Below are 16944 nucleotides of genomic sequence, written 5' to 3' on the forward strand. Positions count from 1 at the left end.
ATAAAAATTGTGCATAATGTCATATTCCATGCACAACATTAGTTGCAGACACACCAAAACTTGTGTGTTGTAGATTGACTCAGATAAAACCAAGAGGGGTTTAGAGTAAATATTTTACATTCCTTTTCAGAGTTGTTTGTGGTTTCAACTTCGTGTGTGTCCAGTTTTGTTACAGTTTTGCTTTTTCAGCCAGACACAAACAAAAATGAATCCTCAATTCAGATTCAGCCATCATAAATCCAAAGTTTCCAAAGAGTAATTTAGCTAATGAAAGTTAATAAGTTTAACATGTGGAGTAATTGAGATGTTATTTTCACTCTGCCCCAGAACAATTGTGAATATTTTGAGAGCTTTATTTAAAATATTTTTTTTGTTGTTTTTGGCGTCTTATTTGGTTTGTATAGTCCACTGCTGAGGACATGATTGTTCACTTGTGCCTAATGGGACCTATCAAAGGAAATTACAGGACAGAGTTGTGGAAGATACTGGAGACCTTTCATGTCTGTCTGGCTCTTCAGCAGCTCCAAAGTCTTTGGCATGAAAGAAGATCTGTGACCTTCTGCTTACTCTAACCAACTCTCTATCCTCTGCCACTACCGTTCTGCTCAACGAACCCCTTCAGCCTCAAGACATAGTCACTGAGTGACTAAAGATTTGCTACAACTGCCATGCTTTTGACTTGCAGCATCACTTAAATATTAAGTAAACCTTTTACCTTTTTTGTTGTGTTTAATGTACAGTGTTGTCTGTTATAGTCTTTCCATGCCCTGGAGCTATTGAATTTCTGTTTCTTAGCTGACTTCATGTAGAGTTTAAGAAAACTGATATACCAATGCTGTAATTTTGTGTTCGAAAGAATTACTTATCAATGCTTTGAACATTCTTCAGTTTGTTTTGTCTGGTGCCTCCTGACTCATCAGTATGAGAAAACCCTCACATATGAGTGTAGCGGTCAGGAGCCGCTAAGATTCACACCGCCAAAGAAGACGGTGATTTATTTATTTTAAAAGCAGAGATCCCAGGAACGTCCCCAGCCTTGGATCGACCCACACACTCTCACCACAGAGACAAATAAACACACTGGGAATGACAAACAATTATAAATATAATGACATGAATTGAGTAATAACACAGTAATACCACCCCTGACCCCTTCGGCGATATTACACATACACAAAATAAACACAAACACCACACAGCCAAGTCCATATATAAGAAACAGGTTGAAAGATGAATAGTGACCAAGTTAAGTCCAGCGATTCTGTAAGTTGCAATGGAGAAGGGAAAATACAGTCCTACCGGTATTTACTGATGAGGTTGATGGTTGATTCGGGAGCGCTCCACTGTTCCGAAAAATCCAATAATCCAATACAGCTCTCAGTGAACAAGTAGACAGACAATCCAGACCCCAACAAACGAATACAGTCCAAGACAAAAATGATCACAGTTCAAATAACAGCAGGAGAGACGACAAATAACCGCAACAATACAAACCAAAAACAAAACTTTTTTCCCTTTGCCCTCTGCCCTCCTTTTATCTGCCTGTGGCAACCTTTGACCCCAGTAGCCCCAGCAGGGACTGCTGGGAGATGCAGTTCTTAAGTAGCACTGCTACATGAGTTACCATTCAAGTTGTCTAGTTATGCAAGACATCAAGCTTTTTGGGGTTACTCCCTCTAGACCCAAAACACACTACATTTTTATACCATTTCGGGTCCATATTTTGTGCAGACAATTACACCCTTATGAAAAAGAGTAAACTAATAGGTGTCTTCAGCAAACATGATCAGAATGACTTGTAGTTGTGCATGCAACATCAAATGACCCCAGGGGTTCATCACTAATGAGATATAAGGGGTCAAATTTACTCCATTTCACAAACCCTGAAAACCCTGAAAAAATGTGAATCTGTAATATAGTACTATGGAGTACCATTTTATGCTGTTTCAAGGGTGTGGATCATGAATTTGATCATATTATTGATTTTTGATTTTTACTGGTGGTCTTATCCCCCTAAGAGCCACTGACAAATTTCAAACATAAGCATGCAGGGTATTGTTTTAGACCATTTCAAGGCCAGTGATTATGAATATGATGTGTTTTATGATTTTAATCCTTTACTAGGGATCTAGCCCTCTATGGACCTCTATCACAAGGTGAACATGTTTAGACTACATATTTTAATATTTCAAACATCTGATGCAACCATTTTTTGATTATTATGTACTTCTATGTCATTGCGTAAATCATTACATTACATTTATTATGAACATTCCAAATTAGGACAACTTACACTAATTCAGCCTTTTATTTCCTGGTTTTGCTTTAGGAAAGAAAATTCACAACCCAAATTGTAATTGTTATCACTACGTTGCTATGGCTTCCTAAAAGCTTGAGGCTGGTTTTACACAAGAAAAATTCTGAACATTATTTAGGCAATAAACCTCTCAAGGCCTTCACATTAAAGTGGGCAAGTACCATGTTTTAAAACAGATGTGTACATTTTATGTTATAAAGTCTAGAAGCCTGCTGTTTACAACCATTGAAAGTTATTCCATGTAATGGAATGGCTACAATAATGTTGGTCTTTTGCCAAAAAAAATAATCTTGTATGAATTAACCATTCTGAAGCAATGCTTCTCAACTCTGGAAATGTCTGGTTCATCTCTTTGCATGCAGAGATACATTAAAAAAGAAATAAAATGGCAGAAAAAATTATCAAAACGATATAAATAAAAATACATGCCCCTGGCATCAGACTCTAAAGTGGTATGGCTGGCATGGTGCCTTTGTGGTGCAACTACCATTGTAGGTCTGCTTGGCCATGACCAGAATTAGTTCTCTGCTCAATGGTAGTACTTGGCCTGTTCCACCAAAGACTTACGTGATAGAGCTGCCTATTCCACAACACAATCACAGGCTTCTTTAGACATAAGGCTATAACTAATGTAAAGGCAACATGAAAATCACATGGTACCAACAATGGATAGAAGCTGATGTAATACAACACGTTTGTGGTGGCTGAGAAGTAGTTTGAGCATGCACAGCGCAGCACGCTGCCACTAGTCTAATTGAAGCCAAGGATAAATGAACACGGATGTTCCACTGCTGGATTACACCATTGCTGAACAATGCATCATAGTGAAATTTCTTTGGGCAGAGAGAGTGAAATCTGCTAAAATTCACTGAATGATGTTGACTTGTGTGGACCAGTAAGCTGTTCAAGTAAGCTACTCTTCAATTGTTTAGTCGAGTTCAGTGATTTTATGGACTTTAGCACTCCATGCGTACTGCTTCTTTAAGTTGTTGTATGGTCATATTTGTGGCTTCACAAATGTCCAACCATCTTAACTTCTGCTGCCCCTTTCTCCTTTTATCCTCAATTATACCCTGCATCAAGGTCTTTTCCAGTGAGACTTCTCTTCACATTATGTGGCTGAAAATTTGAAGCTTTAGTTTCATGAGTCCTTCCAAGGAACAATCTGGGTGTATTTCTTTAAGTATTGACTGATTAGACCTTTTTTCAGTCCATGGAGCTCTCAATAATTTTCTTCAACACCACAATTCAAAGACATCAATTTTTCTATGCAGAGCCTTGTTTATGGTCCAGCTTTTGCAGCCGTATGTTACTACTGGAAAGCCTTAACTATCCTAATCTTTGTTAGTAAAGTGATGTCTCTACTCCTTGTTATCTTCTCTGTTAATTTGTCATTGCTTTCCTTCTAAGCAGCAAACATCTTTTTCTTGTTTTCAGTCACCATCAGCAGAAATGTTTGATCCCAGGAAGATAAACTCGGATACTACCTCAATGTCTTCCCCATCTGTTTGCAAAGGTTTCATCATAATAGATGATATGTTCTTAGTATTTTTGATGTTAAGAAATAAGCCAGCTTTTGCACTTTCCTCTTTAACAATAATCAGCAGGCTCTTCAACTCTTCTTCACTTTCGGCCGTCAGGGTGGTATCGTCATCATATCTGAGGTTGTTAATATTCCTTCCAGCAACTTTGATTCCAGCCTGTGATTCCTCTAAACCAGCTTTCTGGATTATGTATTCAGCATATAGAATAAGTAAGGTAACAGTATACAGTCTTGTCGTACTCCTTTTCCAATCTTGATCCAGTCAGTTATTTTGTACTCTTAACTGTTGCATCTTGGTTTACATATAGATTCCTCAAAAGGCAAATGAGATGACACAGAATGCCCATTTCTCTAAGAACTTGCCAAAGTTTTTTATGATCCACACAATCAAATGCTTTAGAGTAGTCAATAAAGCAAAAGTACACATTTTTCTGGAACTCCCTTGTTTTCTCCATTATCCAGTGGAGGTTGACAAATTGATCTGTAGTATCTTTACATCTTCTAAAACCAGCTTGTACATCTGGCAGTTCTCGTTCTATATACTGCATAAGTCTACCTTGCAGAATTTTAAGCATTACTTTGCTGGCATGTGAAATAAGTCCAATTGTATGATAATTCAAAAACTCTTTGACATTATCCTTTTTTGGAAATGAAACAAAAACTGACCTTTTCCTATCCTACGGCCACTCTTGTGTTTTCCATATTAGCCGACAAATTGCTAAAAGCATGTCAACAGCCTCACCATACAGAAGTTTGAAAATTCAGCTGGGATTCCATCACTTCCTGATGCTTTGTTATTTGCAAGGCTTTCTAAGGCCCATTCAGCTTCACTCTTCATGATGTCTGTTTCATGTTCAGTGTTCATATCAAAAGTTTCACAAAGATACCAAGCGCCTTTAAACCTAGGTCTTTTATTGTCCGCTTCGAGCGACTAAGATGTAAGCTTGATGTGATGGCACTTCTCAGACACAAGCAAGAGATTATATTCGAAAATAATCTTATTCGTATTTTCCCCGACTTCTCACCATTAACAGCTGCAAAACGCAGATCCTACATCGACATTAAAAGGATGCTACGGGAAGCCGATATCAAATACAGCCTCTTGTATCCTGCCAAATTGAAAGTGGAAGTTCAAGATCGACATTATATTTTCTTCAGCAAAGAAGAAGCTGAAAAAGAATTAAAGAAGCTGTTTCCGACACTTTTTTGAAAGTTAATTAAAGAGCCGTATTCTATCAAGGCACGGGAAGGACCTATGATCTGATCACTGGATCCATGTTTAAAGAGACTGGTATTATAATTATACATCCCTTATTTTCTTTTTCTTTTTTTTTTTATCTGGACTTTATATGTTATATGTTTATGTTTTAATCAGAGTTATAGAGTTATAGACGTGAGTGTGAAAATGTGGAAGTGATTAAAGTAGGATTCGTTTTATTTTTTTTATTTATTTATTTTTTTCTTTTTTCTTTTTTTTCTTTTTTTTTATTTTACTATACCTTAAAGTAGACTGTTTAACTTCATACCCTTGGTTTATTGCTTGTTCTACTATTTATATAATTACCATTATACTATTACAGTAGGAATTACCAGGCTTATCCTAGACTAGTTTTTAAAATCATTCCCAGGGTTGTTTTTTTTTTTTTTTTTTTTTTTTTTAAATCTTAATATCTTAACTTAAAAGCGCTGAAGATTATTTCAAGCTTAAATATTGTTAATAAGAACATTTTCGGCAGATAGTATTAAGAATTTAACTGCAAAAGATATCTCTGTTTTAATTCTGTAACGCCGCTGCAGGGGTGGGGTTTGTTTTGTTTTGGACGTGCTCTGTCTCTACGTATGTCAGAGGACTGGAACATCGCGAAGTGGGATCTAGCCTCATGTGGGGAGGCAAAATGGGGGGGGGGGGGGATAAAGGGGGGAGAGAAGGAGAGCAGGTTATATCTAATCTATTCTTGTAATCCTTATAATTATAAATATCAATGCAACAATAGGCTAAAATGCAACAACTCATGGGGAATCTTGAAACTAAGATTACAACTGCCATATTACCAATTAAAACTATAAATGACATTAAAAACTCAGAATCAATGTCTCCATGATGGGACAGTTAACTTTGTGAGCTGGAATGTTAAAGGCCTGAATCACGAATTAAAGAGAAAGAAAGTATGCTCTCACCTAACAGGCTTAAACGCTAAAATAGTATTTCTACAGGAGACCCACTTACTAACCAAGGATCAGTTCAGATTACAAAAAGACTGGACTGGCCAAATGTTCCATTCTAGCTTTATAAAGAAAACTAGAGGGGTGGGAATTCTCATACATAGAACAGTTCCATTTGTAGCATCAGAGGTAGTGTCGGACCCTGAAGGGAGATATGTGATGGTCATGGGCAACTTATATAACAGTAAAATGATTTTGATAAATGTTTATGCACCCAATGTTGATGATAAGGAATTCATGCAAAATCTATTTGCATCCATTCCCAATGTGAACACTCATAAAATTATTATGGCTGGGGACTTTAATTGTGTTTTAAATCCACTCTTAGATAGGACTCCTGTGACAGGGGGGACCACATCTAATACTGCAAAGATAATTACACAGTTTTTATATGATCACAACTTATCAGACCCCTGGAGGTTTCTTAACCCAAACTCAAGAACATATTCGTTCTACTCACCAGTGCATTATAGCTACTCAAGAATTGATTATTTTTTTATAGATAATAATTTCCTGCCTACAATTAAATCATGCAAATATGACACAATTGTTATCTCTGACCATGCCCCTCTAGTCTTGGAGTTAAAATCATTAAGCCCCTCAAACTCACCTCGCAGATGGCGTCTTAACCCTCTTTTATTGGCAGACGAGAACTGCACAGAATTTATATCCAAACAAATCAGCTTCTTCCTAGAGACAAACACGTCCACAGAGGTTTCTGCAGGAACACTCTGGGAAACTCTAAAGGCATTCTTAAGAGGCCAGATTATTTCATATCTTTCCCATAGAAATAAATTAGAAACCAAGAAAGTGTCAGAGCTAAGAAATGAAATTAATAGAATAGATGAAGAACAAGCCAGGCGTCCAAGTGAAGCTCTTCACAGGAAAAGGCAGGCCCTGCATACAGAACTTAACATCTTAACAACTAAAGAAACTGAACAACTTAGACAGCATTACTATGAACACAGAGAAAAAGCTAATAAGCTTTTAGCTCAACAAATTCATAAACAAGAAGTTCACAATGCAATACCAGTAATCACCAACAAGAATGGAGAAGAAATCATCGACCATAATAAAATAATGCACACATTTAGAGATTACTATAAGTCTTTATATTCCACTGAGCCCAAAGAAGACAACACGCAATCTAATGCATTTCTGGATAATTCACAAATACCACAAATAGATGCTTTAAGTGCTGAGGAACTGGATAAACCTCTAACACTAACAGAATTACTAGACGCTATAAAGTCACTACAAAGCGGGAAATCATCAGGCCCTGATGGTTACCCCGTAGAGTTTTATAAATAAATTCTCCACTCAGCTAGCTCCACTCTTATTGGTAACATTTACAGAAGCTAAAGACCACCAAATACTACCTCAAACATTTCGACAAGCATTAATCACCGTCTTTCCTAAACAAAATAAGGACTTGTTACAATGTGCATCATATAGACCAATTTCACTCCTGAATAATGATGTTAAGATACTCTCAAAAATCCTAGCTAGAAGGATGGAGAAAGTGCTGCCCTCGGTAATATCACAAGATCAAACTGGATTTATTAAAGGCCGACATCTATCTTCAAATCTCCGACGCTTGTTTAATGTTATATATTCACCAGTAAAATCAAACACCCCAGAGATATTACTATCATTAGACGCAGAAAAGGCATTTGACATGATCGAATGGAATTACCTTTTCACTGGATTGGAGAAATTTGGGTTTGGCCCGAATATTTGTGCTTGGATCAAACTACTGTATACCAGTCCAGAAGCTTCAGTTTGTATTAATAACATTTGCTCAGACTACTTTAAACTAGAACGTGGTACCAGACAAGGATGTCCCTTGTCGCCACTGTTGTTTGCAATCGCTATTGAACCACTGGCGGTTCACTGCCGAAATTCTTATCAGATAAAGGGGATTGTCAGAGAAGGACTGGAACAGAAAATTTCTCTATATGCAGATGATATGGTCTTATATATATCGGACCCAGAAAACACTGTCCCTGCTGTTTTAACAGCACTAACAGAATTTCAAAAGATATCTGGTCTTAGAATTAATCTGAATAAAAGTATACTCTTTCCAGTGAACTCACAAGCATATAATATTAAATTAGACGCCCTACCTTTTACCATAGCAGATCAGTTTAAATACCTAGGGGTGAATATCACAAGTAAACATAAAGCTCTTTATCAACAAAATTTTGGCGTCTGTATGGAAAAAATTAAGCAAGACTTGCATAGAGGGTCAACCCTTCATCTCACTCTAGCCGGAAGAATTAACATTGTTAAGATGAATATCCTTCCTAAACTTCTCTTTTTATTTCAAAACATTTCAATATATATCAATAAATCGTTTTTTAAACAGTTAGATTCAATAATAACCTCATTCATTTGGAACTCAAAACACCCACGTATCCGAAGAGCGACCCTACAAAGACCTCAGGCAGAAGGTGGCATGGCTTTACCTAATTTTCAGTTTTATTACTGGGCAGCAAACATACTAGCCATAAAAATCTGGACACAAATAAATGCACATACACAGGCTTGGTCTGCAATAGAAGTAAAATCCTGTAGTACTTCTTTATACTCCCTGCTCTGCTCTCCAATAAATGAAAGTTATCGCAAATATACTAATAACCCAATTGTGCTTTACTCACTCAGAATATGGAACCAAATTAGGAACCATTTTAAGATGGAAAATCTTTTATCAGTGGCACCTCTGCAAGAGAACCACCTCTTTCAACCTTCGCAAGTATATCCAGTTTTTAAAACCTGGAAAAGTTTTGGGATTAAAATGCTCAGAGATCTTTATATAGACAACATATTTACATCTTTTGAACAATTACGCTCAAAATTTAACCTCCCAGCTACACATTTCTTTTACGATCTTCAAATTAGAAATTTGGTTAAACAGAAATTGCCCGATTTCCCCCACCTTGCACCCTCCACAATGCTGGAAAAAATACTGCTCAATTCCGAGGAAACAAACACTATTTCCACAATATATAAAATCTTATTAGAGTCCCTACCTTTCAAAGATCCAAGAGGACATTGGGAAGAAGATCTCTTAATCAATATATCAGAAAAGGAGTGGAAGGTAGCAAAGCAGAGAATTCACTCGAGTTCTATATGCGCAAAGCATAGAATTATTCAACTAAAAATTATATATCGAGCTCATCTGTCTCGCTTAAAATTGTCCAAAATGTTTCCAGGCCAGGATCCAACCTGCGAGCGCTGCAACCAAGCTCCTGCCTCACTGGGTCAGATGTTCTGGGCCTGCACCAAACTAACATCATTTTGGACAAAAATTTTTAAGTGCCTCTCAGACAGCCTTAGTATCACAATCCCTCCTAACCCACTAACAGCTGTGTTTGGTGTCCTTCCAGATGGACTGGAATTGGAGAAGGACAAGCAAACGGTGATTGCATTCACTACACTCTTGGCACGCAGACTTATTTTGTTAAATTGGAAGAATCCTAATTCTCCTCTTATAAGTCAGTGGGAAACCAATGTTTTATATTATTTGAAACTGGAAAAAATCAAATTTTCAGTTAGAGGATCTGTACAAAATTTTTTCAAAACATGGCAGGATTTAATCAATATTATTTTAGAATAAGAGAAATAACTATTATTGCATTTAACTCCCTTCTCCATCTCTTATGTATATAGATATTTACTTCTCCCCTTCTTTTGTCTAATGTTGCCTTATTAAAAAGCTTAAAGAAATTTTCCTTTAGCTAAGCTCTCCTTCTCAGGGGTGGGGTTTGATTTGTTTTCAAATTTGTTGGGTTATAAATTGATCTGTTTGTATGGAATGATTACAATGAAAATTAATAAAATAAAAATATTAAAAGAAAAAAAAAAAAAAAGTTTCAGTAATAAATTTCTTATATAATTGTTCTGTATATTCACACCACCTTTTCTTAACATCTTTTGCTTCTGTCAGAACTCTTTCGTCTCTGCCTTTCTCACCCCCATTCTTTCATGGAAGGTTAACTTGATAATTCCAATCTTCTTAAAGTGATCTCTTATACTGTATACCCTTTTCTGTTGTCCTCTTCCACTTCCTTGCACTGTTGGTTCAGGTATGTCTCCTTATCTCTGCATGCTATTCTCTGGAACTCTGGAACAAGCATTCAGCTTGAACATTTTTTACGCTGTAGGAAGATAAGTAAATAAATATAGGTAAACAACATTCAATGTGAGTTTTATATAAGTAACATATAAACGTTTTTCGTATAAAGGCCATCACAAAACATAATCACAAACAGAATTTTGCACAAAACCTTGACGAGCTCTGTAAGCCCTGCTGTTTCGTATGGCAGATTGACTGGCAGGATGAAGCCCAACCTGTTGCTGCATCCAAACGGTGCCATCTTTCGCCTTTACACCTGGTGCAGCTGCATTGTTCTTATATATGACTGGATGTTTCTTGCAGGGAGGGCTTCTGTTCTCTTTATCCAATGTAGAACCCTCATCCTCATCTCAGTTCAACTCTGTTATTGCACATCATTATTTGAAAACAGCAGTGTCAGATTGGGGGGAGCGTGAACGTGACTGAGAGAATAAAACTGAATAAAAAAAAAACATTAACCTTTACAAGTACTATAAATTTACACCAGCTGTTACAGACTCAAATCAAATGTATGTTTTTGTTCTATAACAGTAACAATATGAGCAGCTCAAAATGGTCATTCTGGGAAGTGCAACCTCTTAAATATAAGTCAGCAGTTCTTATCTCTGCACGACCCAAGCAGTCATGTCAGTGTTGTACCCTAACCCGATTTCTTTTTCTTCATTTATATTATTGAATAAATGCGCACTTGTTTTGTTAAACATAAACCTTTTGTGAAAGAGTTGTGGAGGAGATATATATAGAGAGAATTGTGACTATTATTGTATTTACTTGTGTTTATTGTGGCTGTAGTGCTTGGAGGCACTGGAAAAGAAGAAAAACAAATTAAATATCTTCTTAGTGCTTTTACCTTGTGTCCTGCGTGTCTGTCTGTTGGGTTTAAGGGGCAACAGTACCACCTAGCATCCACAGCCACAATAAACACAAGTAAATACAATAATAGTTGCAATTCTCTCTCTCTCTATATATATATATATATATATATATACCTCCTCCACATCTCCCAGCAAGCTTCATCCACCTCCACCCGACTCTGGCTCCCCTGCTGGGTCTTCAGCAGTCCTTTAAATAGTCCTTGACCTGTAAGTGCTTCTGCTCTTCTGTCCACATGACTTGCCAGCACTTCCGGGTCAGATGGAGAACTTGAGTTTTTCTTTAGCCCGGAAGTACTTCTGGATTCCTTTCCTTGTGACTTATTAGTTCTTCCAGGTTATGAGGGAAGCATAATTCCCCAGGTCCTCCTGCAGCGTCTCCTGGCGGCACCCACGGTACCCAGCAGGGCTGTGAAGCTGAACTCCAGATCCCATGGTGCCCTGCGGGAATCTGGGTCACTGCTATGCTGTAGGGAATTCTCCATTTAGCATTTTGGGGAAGGCAGTGTCTAAAAGTAGCTGCCTTCCCCCATCCTCCCATTTCAGGTGTTTTCCCGGCCGGGTTGAGCTGCTGGCCGTCTCTCAAAGTATTTATTTGATGTTTGGACTTCAGTCTTGACACATTATACACTTCATGTCAAAATTTTGCCATTAGTACTATAACATGAAAAAAGTTTCTGTTTTTATGTGTTTAACATTTCTTGCCTTGCATTTCCTATCATCCTACATTTACAAAGATCATTGTAGACACGGAACACACATGAAATGTGTGTGTTCCAAATAACAATATATTATTTACCCTATACAACTCCAGGCACCTCACACACCAGATAAACAGACTCGAGCTGGGAGAAGTTTTTGCCCGAGTTGAGCTGCGACAGTGGGGGGATGGGATAGTAGGCTGCTTGCTGCTTGTGCTGATTGACACATTTGCAAAACAAAAGACGCTAATTGAGAGGTGCGAAGGAATTCAAGGTGGCCTGGGATTACACATTTTTTTGTACGCTTCAGGGATTCTAGTGTTAAATAATCTGCAAAGGCTTTGAAGATCTAAAGTAGAAAACCTTTCAAGGCAACTCCTTTGTAAGTTTTTATCTTCTTGTAAGTTCTGTGCATGTCACATCCCGATAAATAAATTGTTAGTTCCTCCCAAAGTACAGCATCAGTTTGTACTTTGTAGAGGTAGAATGCAACTCCAAGCATCAAGATAATAGATACAGTACAATATAATTTTTCACATAACAAAATGCAAAGAAAAAAATGGAAAAAGTCTAAAGCAGTAAATCTGAAATGCTTGTACATAGAAATAGATGAACCCTATGAGTTGACAGTATGGTAGAAACAGAATCAGTGCAATAAATCAATTACATAATACATTTAAATGAATAGTAATTTGATCACTAATATTAATGGAGGGCGGCACGGTGGCACAGTGGGTAGCGCTGCTGCCTCGCAGTTGGGAGACCTGGGGACCTGGGTTCGCTTCCCGGGTCCTCCCTGCGTGGAGTTTGCATGTTCTCCCCGTGTCTGCGTGGGTTTCCTCCGGGTGCTCCGGTTTCCTCCCACAGTCCAAAGACATGCAGATTAGGTGGATTGGCGATTCTAAATTGGCCCTAGTGTGTGCTTGGTGTGTGGGTGTGTTTGTGTGTGTCCTGCGGTGGGTTGGCACCCTGCCCAGGATTGGTTCCCTGCCTTGTGCCCTGTGTTGGCTGGGATTGGCTCCGGCAGACCCCCGTGACCCTGTGTTCGGATTCAGCGGGTTGGAAAATGGATGGATGGATGGATATTAATGGAGATTCACAGACAGTCACAAGAGGAAAAGGTAAAGTTAAGCAGTGAAGAGTTCATTATATATTTCAACTTTGGGCGTAGCATTATGAACCTTTTGAATTACAGACATTCAGCCTTACTCACTGAGTCATAGCATAAACACCCTTGGTTTGTTTTTTGATTTTGATTGAAGACTCTGAGTTTTCAGTCTCAGAATTAAAAATATGTTCCCCCTTTCTGATAATACAGATTTGGTGGTGATGACTTCATGAGTATTTATTTAATAAAAATATTACTTTGTAAAATTCACTATCAGCAGAATTAAACAATGTCGCCCATTTTTTAAGCTTGATGCAAATTATATTGACTCAGAGGGAGACAATAATTTTTTTTAATGAAAATGCCTGGGAGATACACGTACTCAAAAAGCAACCTAACATCAGAACCATAAGCCGGTCTTATCTTTCGACAAAATGAGAGAATTAAACAGAAATCAAGAGTCAGAAATAAGAGCAAAAGTTAAAAAACCAGGAAGCCATAAAAATAAGCTTCTTTTAACACTAGAATTCCCAAAGCCTGTGAAATTTTCATTCTTCCTTAAAAGCCTACTTTCCCCATGCCCTTATCAGTGCAGTAACTGCCCATTGATAACTGCCTTTGTTTTGCAAATGTGTCACATTGCTGTTACTGGCTAATAAACTGCTGCAAAGTTCATGAAACATGTTCACACTTCCCCATCTGACACTGTTAGTATTATTTCATTCTTTCTTTTGTGGCATATTTATAATATGTATATCAAGCTTATGTCATGTTCTAACCATAATTCACAGCAACATGTCATTTGAACAATTTCTTTTTAGTCAGTTTTATTCCTGGATAAAAGCACACTTGTCTTATTGCTTTGAATGTGAAGTCCTAATAGCATGTTTGAATGTATCTGTATGTTTGTGTGTGTTTCACATTCAAGCAGTCATAATGGATATAATAAATACTTGTCTTTTGAGTAACAGTCTGTATAGGTTTGTTTGTTGCAAAAGACAATTTATGTCTGTATGCCAGTTGACATCACAGAAGTGTGACTGTCAAAAAGTAAAAGCTTACATTCAAGCAGTTACAGTATATTTGATACAATAAACACATGCATTTGCTTTGTGTCTAAAAGACCTAACAGTTCTTGTTTCATTGTACATTAACATGGATTGTTTTAGACATGGACCACACATGAATTGTATGTATTTCAAATAATTATATATTATTACTTACTTATCTCCTTACAAGTCTTTGCCATATAAAATCTTCAACACAGACTTGAGCTGTAAGTGAAAGGATTCGAGCTGGTAGTGCTAAATAGAGAATGTAAGTGTCAGGAGGGGCTTCACTCGCCAACCCCCATGTTTGGTTATTCGGATATACAATTTAAAGAGATTGTTATTATTATTTTTTATTTCTTGATATTTGCCAGTAATAAAGCTGTAGTAAGTAAGTTATTCCCCACACCCTCCCCTGGGGCTGCTAGTGCCGTGCTGCATGATCTGCATGTCTCGCTGCGCGTCGATCAATTAAAAGCCTGTACAGCAGCTGCTGCTGCTTGTTACGTGCTGCATGATCTGCTTGTCGCGCTGTACAATGATCATTTAAAGGCCTGTACAGCAGCTGTCCTTTAAGCCAGCTATTGCTTCTATTGCATGTGCCCTGCAGCGTGATCTGCATGTCGCAATGCCCGACGATCATTTAAAAGCCTGTACAGCAGCTGTCCTTTAATCTATAAATCTATAAATTTAATTAAATTAATCTATAAATATAAATATCTTTGTCTTGTGGGACGTTAAAGTGTCTCCGAGAATTTGTTTGTAAGTAGGATGTGTCGTGAAAGTAGTCTCGCGGGACTTCAGAGTGTCTTCCGAGAAGACCACGTCTAGTCTCCCTTGTCTCCCTCCCAAGATTTTTTTTTATAATAGAAAGATTTTATTAAGACAGGTATTGCATGAAAGACGGGAAGTTAGCCTGGTCATCTGTTGGCTCACTTTGCATCTCATTATTCTTAGGTTACTAGTTAAAAAAAATGAAGCCATTAAAATGCAAACCAATTAAAATCACGACAACAAAGTGTTTCCATTAGCAGCAATGATCTGTAATAATGGAGTAAATGGCTGGAATGAAAATCAGCAGCTGCTATTTTTTATTTGTCTCTTCTGTTTTTTTACCTTTTCCTCCACAGACTAATGTCTCAAATGCACCTTCAAGATTTGAGCACTGTGGGAAGATATATATTTGCTGGGAAATATGAATAACAGAACAAAGAACACCTTATTTTTAAATGTAATTTTACATTTACAAAGTAGCAATAGAATAATTCCAGTCAAGAAACATTTCCTTTCTATTAAAACAAAAACCAAAATGGACACTACATGTAAGCTAGCTTAATGCTGCATTTATATGCTTACCACTTGTGACCTCTCATCTTCCCACTTGTTCAAAACTTTAGAAGAAACATGAGATTTCAGGCCATATGTTACTTGCTTCACACAAAAAGTGATTAGGCCAAGAAACTAAGTTTGTTTTGTGAAAATAAAAAGCAAACTGAGTACACTGAGTATGTATTAAATTACATTAGTGTAAATATATTTTCAGCACAAAGAAATTGCATTTCTGGCTGACCTGATGAGTGTTTTTCCTTTACTATAATTGTCGCTCATAACTCAGCTAATTAAGGTTGCATTGTTTTTCTCTGAATTGTCCCACTGGGTGATACCACTTCAATGGCTCAGTGGTAAAATTTCCCACTGGGAAGCTCATATTTCCTTTCTTTCCCAGAGTACTGGAACACTACATTATTCTGCTTTCCCTGCTTTGGTTCTCTCCCATCTCCTCCTCCTGTTTGGGTTACAGGAGAAAGCATCAAAATGACAAACAGGGCCTCTGAGGTAATCTTCCTCCCACTATTGTATGGGGTATCATATTCAGGATTTGTCATATTAGAGGATGAATATTTTCAATATGTGTCTCTTACTATATAAACAAAATGTATTATTATTGTTATTATTATTATATAAACAAACTCTTTTTGTTTATATGTGCATCATAAAAACTCCACTACCTGAAAAGTGTTTGTGTGACCACTTTAAATCATGGTGAACAGAGGCATGCAGCTGGCAGTGTAAATTTGCTCTAATGATTAAACAGGTTGTCATTGCTTTAAAGGAAAAATTTGATGCTTTTCTTGGTAAAGTTATTATTTCACTCCCATTGTATAACTTAATTTTTCATGGGAATTTACCTTCTTAAATAAAGCATATATATTGTGAATATTTAAAAAAAATACAGTGCCTGTTCTTGTGGTTTTTGAATGGAGCATCAGTGAAATGAGAAAAAAAGCCTTAAAACTTAACAAATCTGCCCACTTTAAAGTGGAAAAGTTTTCAAATTTAGATAACATACGTACCTTTCTGAAGTATGCTCATAAAATCAAAAGGAATACATTTTGTCATTGATTCATGGCACTATTTTTTCTGGTGTGAAATGGACGCTGTATAGCGCCCGACCTGACATAGACTCACAGATTTGTCTCTAAAACTGATGTATTTAGTAAGTTTAATTTTTTTAACCTTTGCGCTGATTCCTGATAGACCTCGCTTTAAACCACAAGAACAGGCACAGTATTTTCTAAAATTTATTACAAAATGCTTCACTTTAGAACATAATTTTCCATGCCAGATTAATCTATATCATGACTTTAAAAGAAAAAAAACTTTGACCTCTCTCTTACACATAACGCATAACCAGGGCGACTAATTTTGGTGTCATATGTTGTAAATTGTGATATTATATCTAATCCTGATTATTCTATTCAACTGTCACTCTATCTTGCTAGCAGTTTTAAACAAATGAATTCTGCATCCATTCACATTTAACATGATTGTTTTTTCAACTATATTCACCATGTAATCATAGAATAACATTCTTAAGCCTGCTTAATTCAGATCAAGTTTGCAGGGCCTGGATGCTATTTTAGCAACACTGGGTGCAAGTCCAGAGTATCCCTGGATGAAACATCAGTGAATCGCAGGGCCTGCTTACACAC

The 16944-nt window shown here is 37.1% G+C and overlaps 1 pseudogene; it reads right to left on the minus strand.

Annotated features, from left to right (window-relative positions):
- Positions 1 to 3552: 3552 nt before the first annotated feature.
- Positions 3553 to 15837, minus strand: LOC114645479 (uncharacterized; annotated as a pseudogene).
- Between the last annotated feature and the right edge of the window lie 1107 nt (positions 15838 to 16944).

The sequence above is a fragment of the Erpetoichthys calabaricus genome, chromosome 2 (genome assembly GCF_900747795.2).
Source record: "Erpetoichthys calabaricus chromosome 2, fErpCal1.3, whole genome shotgun sequence".
In the NCBI taxonomy this organism is placed as follows: domain Eukaryota; kingdom Metazoa; phylum Chordata; class Cladistia; order Polypteriformes; family Polypteridae; genus Erpetoichthys; species Erpetoichthys calabaricus.